The sequence below is a fragment of the Ptiloglossa arizonensis genome, chromosome 3, assembly GCF_051014685.1.
Source record: "Ptiloglossa arizonensis isolate GNS036 chromosome 3, iyPtiAriz1_principal, whole genome shotgun sequence".
Classification (NCBI taxonomy): domain Eukaryota; kingdom Metazoa; phylum Arthropoda; class Insecta; order Hymenoptera; family Colletidae; genus Ptiloglossa; species Ptiloglossa arizonensis.
The window spans coordinates 29534384-29537384 of record NC_135050.1 but is presented as its reverse complement, the minus strand read 5'-3'; the positions used below and the strand labels follow the sequence as shown (position 1 = coordinate 29537384).

The window sequence follows — 3001 nt, the reverse complement described above, 5'->3', positions numbered from 1 at the left end:
CATTCACTCCACTATTCTGCCATATTAAAATATGCCAAAGTATAGTTCGATAGTTAAAGGTGTCATAAGGAAAGATCTTTAGCGGTCCTAAGGATCGAAGGTAGGAAAAGGAGAGGGGAGAGCGTTTCATCCCGGGCTTGCTAGTGGACTCGTCAGTGCCGTATTAAAATATGCCAAAGTATAGTTCGATAGTTAAAGCTGTCGTAAGGAATGATTTTTAGCGGTCCTAAGGGTCGAAAGTAAGAAAAGGAGAGGGGAGAGCGTTTCATCCCGGGCCTGCTAAGGACTCATCAGTAAGGTATCTTAGCAGGCCCTGGAGATCGGTAAGGAACCGTATACATACCGATCGGAGCAGGTACGGGACACTTGCGGGAAACGGTCGGTGGTCAGTTTTCCCTCTAGTGGCAAGCGTGGGTAGCACCGCCACAGATCTTTAGGGTTAAAGCTTGTGGTCACTCGAGAGACGACCGATGAAATTTAACTATTACCAAACGTTTAGATACAAGTCTTCCAATACAATGAATAAGAGAAAAATGACTCCATCGAACGAGATTATCGAAGCAATCGACGATACCGAATCTTGATCGAAGATTCTTGCTCTTTCGCGGTAGTCTCCGCACAATCGTGGCACGTTTCATCGATGGTAGGGTTGTCGATCGTTGCATGCAAAGTCACGGTGATTTTCGTTGGCGACCGAGCGAATTGTTCCGAGACGGTTGTAAAAGATCGTAACGAGGCGGCGCGTATCGTTCCGTAATTAGGATGAGTTCGCGTAGCTGTAGAGACGCGGGTGTTTCCCTCGCGCAGTCGATTGTTTCGTAATCCCTGTAAAATTTATTGTCGCGTTTAATCCCGAGGTTGTCGGTGGGTCGGGCGCACGCTGGGCAAGAGGCGTCCGCGCGGCGAACAAAAGACGGGCTGGTTGGTCGAGCGAGGGCATTGTTCGCGCGAGTGGACGCGCGAGAGATCCGCTCGTCACAATGAGAACGAGGGCCGCAAGTGGACGCGGAGACGCCCCCGGACGCCGACAATTGGGTCGACGGTGTTCACCGTCTTGGAGAAAATCTCGTGGCCCTTACCCCGAGGGCCAGGTATCCTCCCCCCGTGCTTTCTTTACCCGGTGCTGTTCCTCGTCGACGCAACAGGTACGCGAATTTATACCTGCCATTGTTTTCACCCGCTCGCTCGTGTATCCAACGCGCTAATAATCGAGACGTCTTTCGGTGCCAAATCGCTTTCCACGGGGGAGGAAACCGTTTTCGTGAGAATCTCCTCCGTGACAAAATCGAGAATCCTTTGTTTCCAGTCTACGATGTTTCCAATCTTCGAGACGGGATTTAAGGGAGGGCCGATTCGAACACTGCGAACGTGGAGTAATTACGTGTATTATGGAAGTAATTATCGCGTATTCCGGGTGGTGAGAAAAATAAAACGACGTCGTTGTTGTTGTTTGAAATATAGAACTAGTTTTCGTCGTAGCCTATCGATTGGAACTCTCCCCCGTGTAAATACAGCAAAGTCCGAAAAGACGCGGAAGGTAAGACGACCGAGCGTAGAAAAAGCCGCTACTCGTAATTTTCGCCGTGTGGATGAAACGAGAAATTATCGCCTACAAGAGTACACAAACTGTAACGAGTCGATGCTGCGTAGTTTCCGATCGCGTTGCGTCAATGTCTGGGAGTCGAGATCGTGGTAAATAAAATACAAACGTAACCGTTCGATCGTTACGAGCGTCGCGTGTAAATCGTTGCGCGACGTATATCGTGATTGGTCCGTGGCTCGAGGTAAAATTCGAGTCGTTTTCTCGGTGAAAATCGAAACTCGGTCGAGATTGGCCGGTGTCGTGACCGTGGCCGGTGAATTGTGCAAAACGACGAAAGAAACGATCGGTCTGGATCGTGACGCGTATCCGCGCGAACCGTGACGGAAAACGCGACGGATTAATTGTCGTCGAACGGTGCGCAAGAGTGTACGGCGGGTAGGTAGGTTTTATTATCGCGAACGCAGTCGGTCGGTCGTTCCGTTGGTCGGCGCGTCTCTAAGTTTTCCCGGGAATACGTAACAGTTCTTTCATACCTGTTTGGCGGCATAGCCGGTCACCGTGCTGCAACGATCCCCCCCACCGTTTTACTTCTGGAAACGTTGCGGCACGGTAGGCAACAAGAGTTGCATAAGCGTTTCTCTCGCCTCGATCTCGACCTTGACTTTGACTCTTGATTACGACCACGATCACGACCACGACCAAGCAACGACGCCAGTCGACGACGAACGGTTTCGCAATATACGTATAGTCGTTCGAACGTACTCCTTTCGGTCGGTATTACGCGTTTCAACGGGCATAATCGGCCACGATACGAAACGAACAACCACGCGCTTTAAATGGACTTTGACCGAACCGGTGATTAACATTCGTCTTCTCCGCGATCGAGTCGATCGAGGCTCGCGAGCGCGATGCAATTTGCAAACGGAATTGGCAAACGATACGATCGAATCTGGATCGAGGAGAACGCGAACTTGGGCACGGTGGTTTCGATTCGTGTCGACCGATACCGGACCGAGGGAAGACGATCGGAGATCGTCACAGACCAGTCGAGACTCTGCCACTCTATGACCATCGACTTAGCGACGTAACTCCAAAACGTGTACTCGTTATCTTCAGTAGCTACCATCTCGTAAAACACTATTGTACTCTCGTCCTAGAAACAGATTTCTCAAATCGACGTACTTTTCCTTTCTTCCCTCTTGTATTCTCGATATTGGAGCAACTAAAAATTCGATGGAATAAAAATCGAAAGATATATTCGGCGAGGAGAGTCTCGCATTCTTCTCCTCGAGTGGACACAACGTTCCACGAAATACATAATCGTTTCAGCCGTAGAATCGATTCGATCGACCATTAACTATCGACGTAATTCCAAAACGTGAACTCACCATCTCCAGTAGCTATCATTTCGTCCAACACTATTGTACTTTCCTTAGAAACAGATTTCCCAAATCGAGG

At 49.5% G+C, this 3001-nt stretch overlaps 1 long non-coding RNA gene across 1 annotated transcript; it reads right to left on the bottom strand.

Moving 5' to 3' along the window:
* Positions 1 to 211: 211 nt before the first annotated feature.
* LOC143144952 (uncharacterized) lies at positions 212 to 2118 on the bottom strand. Its single transcript, XR_012991559.1, has 2 exons — positions 2077 to 2118; positions 212 to 825 (listed from the first exon to the last, which is right to left on the bottom strand). It is a non-coding gene; the product is annotated as an uncharacterized LOC143144952 (long non-coding RNA).
* Between the last annotated feature and the right edge of the window lie 883 nt (positions 2119 to 3001).